The sequence below is a fragment of the Meriones unguiculatus genome, chromosome 1 (genome assembly GCF_030254825.1).
Source record: "Meriones unguiculatus strain TT.TT164.6M chromosome 1, Bangor_MerUng_6.1, whole genome shotgun sequence".
In the NCBI taxonomy this organism is placed as follows: Eukaryota; Metazoa; Chordata; class Mammalia; order Rodentia; family Muridae; genus Meriones; species Meriones unguiculatus.
The window spans coordinates 199,301,079-199,312,892 of NC_083349.1; positions in this window are offsets into that span (position 1 = coordinate 199,301,079).

Below are 11,814 nucleotides of genomic sequence, written 5' to 3' on the forward strand. Positions count from 1 at the left end.
ATTAAGGCAAGCCTCTGCTCAGTAGTAGTAGTAGTCTATGATAGTAAGGTCCTTTGCCTCAGAAGTACAGTGAAGCAACTGAGAAAGGCAGGTAAAGATGTGGCAATTTGGAACTTACCACATGCATTCTATAGGGCTCTGCTGGCTAGCTTTGGGCAGGTGGCAGGATGAGGTGCTGGGTTACAGGATCGAGTGTTCATCTTTGTCATCCTCAATGCCTTAAAACTGCAGAGCTGTGTAAGCAGCTATTCACTCGACACTCAGGAATCACCTGATTAGAGGTGTGTTCAACTTTGTGTGTGCTCATGTGGGAGTACATGTGTGTCAACCATGGTATCTTTCCTTTTTTAGACACCTGCCTAGTTTTGAAAAAAAAAATTTTTTTTTGTTTTATGTCTGTGTGCATGCAGGTGCCGTTGGAGGCCAGAAGAGGACATTGGGATTCTATGGAACTGGAGTTACAGCTGGTTGTGAGCCACACTGGTGGCTGCCAAGAGCAGTGTGTGCTATTAGACACTGGACCATTTCTCCAGCCCTAACTCTGGTGATTTGAATAAGAATGGTCCCCATAGGCTCATATATTTGAATGTTTGGACCATAGTATAAGAAGGATTCGGAGGTGAGGCTATGTTGAAGGAGCTTTCAAAAGCCCACACCAGGCCCAGTCTCACTGTCTCTGCAGTGTACTATTGGGATTAGTTAACTCTCAGCTACTGCTCTGTACAGTACTGACCTGCTTGCCTCCATGCTTTCGGCCATGATGAGCATGGACTAACTTCCAATACTGTAAAAACAAGTCCCAAGTTAAATGCTTTTATATTTTGCCTTGGTCCTATTGTCTTTTTACAGCAACAGAAGGACAACAAGGAACCCATCCACCTATTTTTTTCCATACAGGGTCTCTCCTAAACCTGGAGCATGCCTGATCTAAACCATGGATGACCTTGGTCTACTCATCTTCTGGCTAACAGGGCTGGGATTTACAAACATGAGCTGTCACAAATGGCTCTTTACATGGGTTTTGGGGATTTGAACTTGAGTTCTCATGTTTGTCCACTGAATCCCATAGTCAACCAGTAGAAACTGATTGCTAAACGCTTTATCTTAAAAGCCTTCACAGTGCAAATTCCTTCTGCAAACAATATTCATCTTTATCCAGTGCCCAAGAAGTTAGCTTCTCATTCTTTGTTATCACCCAGATAAGAAGCAATTCTAGACTTTACATCACTTTAGTGTGGTCTAAGAACTGCCTACAGCACTTTTGTACTCCCCCATTTTTGAGATCTCGTGTAGCTGAGATGACTGTGAGCTCCTGAATCCTTTAGCCCCGCCCAGTAGAATTCTAAGCAGGTGCTCTAACCAATGAGTAACACTTCAGCCCCTCACTAGGGAATTCTAGGCAGATGCTCTACTAATGAACCATATCCCCAGGCCCTCACTGGTAGATCTCCAACACATACCTTACTACTGAGCAACACCCCAAGCTCTTTACTGGTGGATCCTAAGCAAGTGGTTGACTCCTGAGGCACATCTGTAGCATCTTACTGATGAATTTTGGGCCAGTGTTCTACTCCAGCAATCCCCCCCCCCATTTTGAGATCATATATAACTACCCAGGTGGTCTTTAAACTTGTGATCCTTCTGCCTCAGCCTCCTTGGTTGGTGTTATAGGTTTGAACATCTATACCCTATGAGTCCTACAGATTCTATGCCAGTTTACCTGCCCAACCATGAAACTGTTTATTCTAAGTTTTAAGCCTGCAATTGAAAGAGAATTCACCTGCTAAAATAATTTCTCTCATTCATATCCTAAGGTAGCCACACAACCTAATCTAAGTTCATTGATCAATATGGAAGAATAATCCAAGCTGGGTTTTTTTAGATCAGAATTTTAACTTCAGTGTTTGAGCCCATAGGGTGATCCCAGTGTTCTCGATAACCAAATGCCAGCCATTTTGTATACATGATTCCAAGAAACCTTTGCAACGGACTACATACTATATCTCTAGAAGCTGTGATTCTGTCCAAGGTTCGGGACAGGAATTCAACCAGAGAGGCTGAAGCAAGGGAATCACAAATGTACAGAATCCCACTAATAGCAAATCAACTCTGGAGCCTGAGCTTATCATTTATAATGCCATTCTGTCAGTCTCATTAAACCTGTCCAGTGAGAAAAGTTTCTACCCACTTTTCTTCCAGTATTTCACAGATGGTGACTTCTACCCAACAAGGATGCAATGAATTACATTTCTTGTGGTCCAGACTCATACATCAGAGGTGGATACAACTAGAAGAGTACTGGTGCCCCATTCCCATTAAGAGTTGGAACTGAGCCAGGGATAGTGGAGCGTGTCTTTAATCCAAGTATCCTGGAGGCTGAGGTAGGTGGATCTCTGTGAGTTTGAGACTAGCATGGTCTAAAAAAAGGAGTTCCAGGAGAGCCAGGGCTGCATAGAGATTGTCTCCAAAAACCAAAGGCTTGAGATGGAGTCTTTTCCCCAAGTCTTACTTTTCATCTCATTCTTTGTTTTCCTAGAGAGCATGAAGAGTATCATATCTCCAAAAATACAAATGGTTATGTCCCAGGAAACAGGTCCTAGGTAATATTTAAGTAAGAGGGAGACTAGCCATTCCACATTGGTGGCAAAATCTACTTCAACCCTCGGAAGCTCATATGTTATCAAGTCTGAGTATTTTCCTTCAACAATTGCTTAAACATCCTGAGTTATTTCTTAACTAGCTCCCTGAGGAACCACTTTAGTGTGTAGTTGTAGAAGAGGGAGGGTAATATGCTTCTTTCATAGTCCTCAGGCTTTCATGGAAAAATAGATTCTTTGGTAACACAGTGTAGAAGGACCTGTGGGATGCTGGGCAGACTCCCTTCTATGGGACATACTGAGCCAAGACCACTTTGTAGTGATAGTTCTCTGTAAATTTCACTCCAGCTACCTGTCTGTCACTAGAATATAGAATCTGGAACATTTCAGTTGCTGAATCCTTAGTTCCAAAACAACATGCAGCACAGAATGTTCTTGGATTACTAACCTCAAAAAAATAGTAAATAGGTTCCCAGTTGTTACTAACAATACAGGGCACCGTTTGTAACTCTGTTCTGCTTGATGCCTGTTAACAACAAGTTTGGAAAGTCAATAAAGTTTTGGCATTAAAAGTAACTGAAGGCAGGCCTGATAGTGCACACCTTTGATCCTGTCACTTGGGAGGCAGAGGCAGGCAGATCTCTGTGAAATCAAGTCCAATCTCTAGGCTAGCCAGGGCTGCATAGCAAGAGCCTGTTACAAAAACAAAACAAAAACCCTCAATGATGCAAAAATACTCACAAACTAAATTCAAGAACATATAAAAAAGATCACTCATCACTGTGATCAGGTAGGCTTCATCCCAGAAATGCAGGGGTATTTCAACCTATGAAACTGTCAATGTAATACACTATATAAACAAACTGAAAGGAAAAAAACCCACGTGATCACCTCATTGGATGCTGAAAAAGCCTTTGACAAAATCCAAATTCCCTCCATGATAAAAGTCTTGAAGAGATAGATCAGGGATACAAGGGACATACCTACACATAGTAAAGACAATTTACAGCAAGCCTATAGCCAACAACAAATTAAATGGTGAGAAACTCAAAGCAGTTGCACCAGTATCTGGAGCAAGACAAGGCTGTCCACTCTCCATATCTATTAAACATAGTGCTTGAAGTTCTAGTAGAGCAATAAGGAGAACAACTAAAGGAGACCAAGGAGATACAAATTGGAAAAGAAGAAGTAAAAATATCATTATTTGCAGAGGATATGATAGTATACATAAGCGACCCCAAAAATTCTACCAGGGAACTTATACAGCTGATAAACACCTTTAGTGAAGTGGCTGTATACAAGATTTAAAAAAAAAAATCAGTAGCCCTCCTATGTACAAATGACAAACAGGCTGAGAAAGAAATCAGGGAAACTATACTCTTCACAATATCCACAAATAAAATATCTTGTTATAACTCTAACTAAGCAAGTGGAAGACTTGTATGACAAGAACTTCAAGTCTTTGAAGAAAAAAATTGAAGAACGTATCAGAAGATGGAAAGATTTCCCATGCTCATGGATTGGTAGGATTAACACAGTAAAATGGTCATTTTGCCAAACACAATTACAGATTCAACACAATTCCCATCAAAATTCCAACACAATTCTATACAGATCTTGAAAGAATAATACTCAACTTCAAATGGAAAAACAAAAATCCCACAATCGCTAAAACAATCCTGAACAATAAAACCTTCTGGAGGTATCACAATTCCTTATTTTAAAATGTAACTACTGACCAATAATAAATTGACCAATAAAATCTACATGGTATTGGCATAAAAACAGGTTGATCAATGGGATCGAACCAAAGACCCAGATGTAAATCCACACACCTATGGACACCTGATTTTGATAAAAGCCAGAAATACACAATGGAAAAAAAGAAAGCATCTTCAGCAAATGGTTAACTAGGTGTCTGCATGTAGAAGAATGGAAATAGATCCATATCACCCTGCACAAAACTCAAGTCCAAATGGATTCAAGACTTCAACATAAAACCAGATACACTGAACCTGATAGAAGAGAAAGTGGAGAATAGTCCCAAACACATTGGCATAGGAGATAACTTCCTGAAGAGAACACCAATAGTGCAGGCACAAAGATGAATCAATAAAATGGGACCTCATGAAACTGACCTCATGTAAGGCATTTATCAAAAGAACAGAACAGCAGACTACAGAATGAGAAAAGATTTTCCCCAACTCTGCATCTGACAGAGGGCTAATTTCAAAAATACATAAAGAATTCAAGAAACTAGACATCAACAAACCAAATAATCCAATTAAAAATGGGATATAAATCTAAACAAAATTCTCAACAGAGGAATCTCAAATGGCAGAGAAGTACTTAAACATTTATCATTCTTAGCTATCAGGGAAATGCAAATCAAAATGACTCTGAGATTCCAACTTATACCTGTCAGAATGGTGATAGCTCATGCTGGTGAGGATGTGGAGCAATGTGTGAGTGTAAACTTGTATAGCCACTATGAAAATCAATCTGGCAGTTTCTCAGAAAATTGGAAACCAATGTACCTCAAGCAATACCACTCCTGGGCATATACCCAAGAACACTCCATCATACCACAAGTAAACTTGCTCAACTGTGTTCATAAGAGCTTCAATCATAATATCCAGAAACTTAGAACAACCTAAAAATCTCTCAACTGAACAATGGATAAAGAAAACATGGTATACTTACACAATGAGGTATTATTCAGTTGTTAAAAAAATAACATCATGAAATTTGTAGACAAATGGAACTAAAAAAAAAAATATCCTGAATGAAGTAACTCAGATCAAGAAAGACAAACATGGTATGTGATTACTGAGAGGTGAATATTAGCTGTAAATTAAGGGATAATCATGCTAAAATACACAGACCCAGAGAGTCTAAGAAACAAGGAAGGCTCAAGGGAGACCCATGACTATCCCTGGGATGGGGAAACAGAATAACTATCATGGGGGAAGAGGAAGCAGGTAGGTAAAGGAGGGATAAGGTGAAGGGGGAAGAGGAGGGAGAGGACTAGGGGAGTCAACTGGAATTGGTATTTGGGGCTAGGGTGGAAACCTAGTGCAATGGAAACTTACAGGAATCTATGAGGGTGAGCCTAGCTAAGACTCCTAGCAATGGGTGATAGAGAGCCTGAACAGGCCATCTCCTGTAACCAGGCAAGACTTCCAGTGAAGGGATTGGGACACTAACCCAGCCTCAAAGCCTTCTACCTACAATTTGTCCTCCCTACAAAATGTGCTATGGTAAACGTGGCATAGAAATTGGAGTGGTCAACCAATGACTGGTTCAGCTTGAGACCCATGCCACCAGAGGGAGCCCATGTCTGACACTGCCTGGAGGTTCCACATGGGTCAGGATGACTGTTACTGAGAAAAGGACTGACTGGTGAGAATCACGAACACCAAGTGAATTCACGTAAGTGTCCAACAGGAGGGCTGCTGGGTCTCACCATATAATCTTAGCTGCTCTAGAACTTGTTATGTAGACCAGGCTGACCTTGAACTCAGATATCTGCCTGTCTCTGTCTCCCAATGCAAGCACTGGGATTAAAGGTATGTATTACCTCAAAAACAAAACAACAAAAATAAATTAACAATAAAATAATATTTTTGTTATTTTTGTTAACAATAACTTAACAAAACAATAAAAACAAATTAATGATGCATTTAAGTTAGTGCATATGAAGGGCAAAGCTTGGATAGCCTTAAAGCTATTCAATGTCTGAAATTCATGACACAGGAGATTTAAGACAAGCAGAGTCTGCACATTTTTTATATGATTATGACTTCAAAGGTGGCCAAGAAAAATTTTTGTAAGTGTGTAGTGGAAAGGCAGCAGTGGCACTCTTGGTTAAAACTTTTTATTTGTGGTATTTAAGTGTCTACCTCCAAACTCCCAACCTTAAGTGGGAGAGAGAAAAGGTGAGTAGATAGAGGGAGCCCCGACCCCTTCACTTCTCCCGGCTAGTTAGGCTCAAGGGGTTATACTAATCTCTGTCAACCCCAGATGCAGTTAGCAGGCTCCTCCTCCAGACCACTTTCCCCAGAAGCGTTTCTCTCTCTGTCTGTCTGCTCCAAACTTCCATACCTTCTCTGGTCTCTCCAAACTGCTCCAGGTCACATGCCAACACTTAACGCTACACTGAACAACCAGTCCAGACCACCACCACAAGGTTTCTTTCTCGGACTCATAGTTATACTCTCAGTCCTAAAACACACCCCTCTCCATGTGGTACCCATTAACCAGCTGGCAAAGATCACACTTCACACTAGACAATTAACAGGTGTGGACAAACTATAGCCCAACTAAAATCTCACACTTGGGATTAAAACAAAAGCATATTTTCATAACATACAAAGAGCCAAAACTTCTATTACATAAGTGCTAGAGATGATTGAAGCCAGGGCTTCATGAATGAAACCCAGAGCATCAGGCACACTGTGCACTTGGGATTGAAACCAGGGGCTCCTCATACTATGCACACACTACCAGAGACTGAAGTCAGAGCCTTATGCATGCTGCACACCCCAACCACTGGGGATCTCCAGTGACTAGGAAGTAGAAAGAGCAGGACAAATGGAAAACAAGAACAAACAGCCAAGCAAGGAGCAGGTCAAGAGACTTAGGAAGGACCAGGTGTGATGGTGCATGCCTTTAATCCTAGCACTTGGGAGGCAGAGGCAAGGTGGACCTCTGTGAGCTAGAGGCCAGCCTGGTATACAGGGCAGTTTCAGGCAGCCAGGACTACACAGAGAAAGCCTGTCTCAAAAAATAAAACAAGATGAGAAAAGACATCAAGTTGGAAGGAGGACAGGTTGTTGGGCCTCAAGGGGACATGGAGAGAGGTAATGACCAAAGTACACAGCAGATATATATTACATATTCAAAGAATAAAAATATTAAAAAAGACAGTTACTGTTTCCTAAAGTTGAAGACAACAGATGTACTAAATCAGTGGTTCTCAACCTTCCCAGTGCTATGACCCTTTAATACAGTTCATGTTATCATAACCCCAACCATAAAATTATTGTTGCTACTGTTACTAATCAGAATGTAAATATCTGTGTTTTCCACTGTGTTTTCTTAGACAACCTCTGTGAAAGCGTTACTTGACCCCCAAAGGGGTCACCACCCACAGGTTGAGAACCACTGCACTAAAGTCTAAACCATTTATATGCACAGATGTCTTTATATTTAACCCACAAATAATTCAGATGAAATACAACATCAGAATCTTTTTTCTTTTTCTGTAAACAGGGCCTTACGTATCTCAAGCTGGGCTTGAACTTACCATGTATCAGAGATTGTATTTTAACTTTTGATCTTCCAGCTTGGTACTGGAGACTGAAGACAAGCACTCTACCTAATCTGAGCTATATCACCAGACCTAACATCTTTTTTTTTTTAATTAATTACACTTTATTCATTTTGTATCCCCCCATAAGCCCCTCCCTCCTCCCCTCCTGATCCCACCCTCCCTCCCCTTTCTGCATGCATGCCACTCCCCAAGTCCACCGATAGGGGAGGTTCTCCTCTCCTTTCTGATCTTAGTCTATCAGTTCTCATCAAAAGTGGCTGCATTGTCCTCTACTGTGGCCTGGTAAGGCTGCTCCCCCCCTCAGGGGGAGGTGATCAAAGAGCAGGCCAATCAGATTATCAGACCTAACATCTTAATCTGATAGTATGAACAAGACAACCAAAATGAATCCAATTCACTTCATTCTAAAAATATAATGTAATTAAAGGTCACTAAACTTTAAAGCTTCCTTGGGTGGGTAATAAACAGAAGGGTGAAGGCTGGTGAGATGGCTCAGCAGGTAAAGGAGTTTGCCACTAAGTCAGATGACCCAATTTCATCTACAGGGCCCACTTGGTGGAAGTAGAGAGAACCAACTCCTGAAAGGTATTTTCTGACCTCTACATGAACCAAGCCACTCAAGTGCACCCTCCCAACACATGCTCCCAAAATATGCACAAACTTTTAAAACATTGAACTGAAGCTGGTAAATTTGAGACATAGGATGAATAATACTTTCACAATTTTAACTAACCCATTAAAATATATACATATATAAGTATATATATTTGCTTTTTGAGACAAGGTTTATCTGTGTAATAGCCCCGCCTGTCCTAGACTCACTTTGTAGACAAGGCTGGCTTTGAACTCACAGAGATCAGTCTGCCTCTGCCTCCTGAGTGCTGGGATGTGGTGCATGTGCCACCACACCCAAACAGTATATATATATTTTTTGACATACCAAGATGAGAGTGTCTTCAACGCTGCACCAGACATGGATATCGTGGGCCCTGTGAAGAGGAGCCCTATTTTACTGTAAAAGGAAATAGGTACCACTCCCTTAGGGTACGGGCAAATACTGATGTCCTGTAAAAACAAATATGACCCTCCCCAAGCCTTGGTGAAAACAGCAAAAACTAATGACACCTGGGTTTATTTGACCGAGAAGAGGCTCTGCACCCTTTCAACACAAATTAGCAGAAATGGAAGCCTCTGGCTGTCAGAGGCTGAACACCACCTGCCCTTGAGCAGAGTGACTCTGGGCAATGATAAAACACCTGAGATGGGGTGTGGGGAGAAATAATGTGGGCTAAGGACGGGTTTCTCATGCTATTGCTTTTTAAGAGGTACACCAAAATCCCAATTTAACCATTTTAGTAAAAGCTAGCAGAAATAAACATTTCACCAAGACGGCTTATCAATACTTATCCATGAAGGAGCAATCCCAAAGCACCACTGATAACCTTAACCATGAAATATTGAACAGTTATGTGTTTGCTAATCAAAAGTGGATTCGAGCTGAGGGTAGCAGCTCACACCTGTAGTCACCATAACTCAGGAGGCAGGGGTGGAGATGGCAGGGATGGGGGGAATGGAGGGGTGGGGAGGGATAGGTTGTGAGTTTCACTGCAGGACCTTGTCTGTAAAATCCACGAGACCAAAGAAGCAGCAGACAAAGGGAAACCCAACAACCCCGTAGAAGGCTAGGAAGAAAGAAGCTTTTTCTATGTATCTCTGTAGGAAGAATTTGACTACAGGGTGACCATTAAAAAAAAATATATTAGCTGGGTGTGATGGTGCATGCCTTTGACCTCAGCATTCAGGGGGCAGAGGAAGGGGGATTTCTGTGAGTTCCAGGCCAGCCAGGGCTATACGAATCATCTCAAATAATAATAATAATAATAATAATAATAATAATAATAATAAAAGTGCATAATTTAAGACATTAGATTTCTATAAAAGGGAAGATTTTTAAATATGGAGATCAGAAAACCTAAATAGAAAAAAAATCTCCCAACCACTGGGTGAAACAACAAAATTCAGACTGTGAAATCTAAACATTGTTATAGTCACACTACTTGAGTTCAACATACATCTTGACGCCCCCCCCCCCCCGCATAAATAATACATTAGCAGGATGGAGGGCAAGTTTTTGTTTTTTAAACGAGCTGACCAGCAAAATCTTCCTTGAGAAAAGAGACTCTTTCCTGGGTTGTCGTGTTTTTTGTTTTGTTTTGTTTTTGTGGGAAGGGTTTTACACTACCTCATTTAATTCATTTAATTTCACATAAGCACGTAAGGGGGGCAGTGGCAGAAGAATAGAATTTGGTCCTTCATTCAGGGTCTAAAGCTGATATTCTGATAAGTCAAATACTTTAAATTACTTTGTCTTGGTCTAAAGCACTTTAGAATATTCCGGATTCCATAATATATCAGAATGGAAGCATCATTTCCCCAAAGACAAGAGTCAGGAGAAAAGAGATTCAGCTGAGACACTGTTTAGGGAATCTGAGGGTGGGAAGGGTTGGGGAAGAGTAAAAGAACTGCAAACTGTTCCTGACTGTTTTCTGCAGAGTCAAAGTCTTTAAAAAAAAACAAAACAAGCTGGGTGCAGTGGCACCCTAGATCCCAGCACTCAGAGAGGCAGAGCTAAGCGGATCTCTGTGAGTTCAAGGTGAGCCTGGTCTACAAAGTGAGTCCAGGACAGCCAAGGCTACATGGAGAAACCATGTCTTGGACAAAACAAAACCCACTAAACAAACAAACAACAACCCCTCCCCCCTTTTCTTTCGCCTGTATTTCCAGCATCATTCCTGCCTTCCCAGACACACCATTTATCCACAAGTGTTTGAAATGATTTGTTAGAAGCAGTGAAGACTACAGAGCTCGGTGGGTAAAGGGACTTGCTGCCAAGCCTGAGGACCCAGGTTTAATCCCCAGATTCCTTGTCATAGGAGGGGAGAAGCAACTCTTGCATGCTGTTCCCTGATCTCCATAAGGCTGCCAAGACTGGTAACATGCACACAGAGAAAACAAGCAAATAAATAAAAGACTACAAGTCTTCAAATCAAACATTTACTAATTGGCAAGTTTCCCCTTGCCTCTGTAGGTAAATAAATGACCCTCGACTCAGTTTCCTCATTTGGCAACCACAACACACAATCCTCCAGCTCATATAACATCTCACGCCATAATCACAGTAATTTATGAGCCCCCCAATTACCAGGTTGGGAATAACATAGAAGTTACCCAGAATCTCACCTTCAAGTGCAGATCCTACTTTTTGCAAACTGGCAATCACCGCAAGAAGAGAGCCAGCTCTGCCTCTGCACCACACGCACCTGATGCTAGCTCTCGGGGAAGTTCAGGCTAGCACATGCCTTTAATGCCCATTGGCTGCAAGTTCTGACTAGCCCTTCCCCAGTAGATTCAGAACAGCTGTGTGGGGTATTGGCACACACGCCCTGCAGCTGCTCAGAAAAGCTCATTCACTCTTCCCATCCCTTCTTACTAACTAGATTGTATTCTTATTAAGATGTTAAAAAATTAAAATTGTATGTGTATGTATGTAGACTAGAAGAGAGCATGGGATTCCTTAAAGTTTCATCAGAATGATGTGAGCTGCCTAATTTGGGTGCTGGGCACCAAACTTAAGTCCTCTGCTAGACTCATGACTACTGAGCCATCTCTCCAATCAAAGACTCTTTTAAATCTTATGTGCTGTAGGACCTCGGATAAAACAACCCCACCTGGTGTTCCCAAGCAGTGTAGATTCAGGGTCCTTACTTTTAAAAAGTTTAGCCTGAAAGTAGTACATGGTATTTATTATTTTTTAAAAAAATTTTACTACAAGCTGACCCTTCATAATTCTGTGTATATATGAAATACAAAATGACATTAAAT